Source organism: Triticum dicoccoides, chromosome 7B (genome assembly GCF_002162155.2).
Source record: "Triticum dicoccoides isolate Atlit2015 ecotype Zavitan chromosome 7B, WEW_v2.0, whole genome shotgun sequence".
NCBI lineage: Eukaryota > Viridiplantae > Streptophyta > Magnoliopsida > Poales > Poaceae > Triticum > Triticum dicoccoides.
This window is the reverse complement of record NC_041393.1, coordinates 377,937,141-377,937,429: the sequence shown is the minus strand read 5'-3', so window position 1 is coordinate 377,937,429 and position 289 is coordinate 377,937,141.

The window sequence follows — 289 nt, the reverse complement described above, 5'->3', positions numbered from 1 at the left end:
CCCCCGCCTTGCCTCACTACTGCGCCGTCTCCCCCGACCCCATCTCTCTCTGCCCTTTGTAAGACCTCTCCCCTCCCCTCTTCTCTGCTATTTAGTGCTAATTAGTATGAAATAGTATGAACCCTAGGCTATTTTTTAGTGTAACAAAAAACAGAATTGATTATATAGGTTTCTTGCATTTTTTAGTTAAAGCAATTGTTGTTATTTAAATTTTATAGTGCTAGTTAGTTAATTAGAATTAGTATGAAACCTAGGACAGATTAGTTAAAATGATTGTTGCTATTTAATT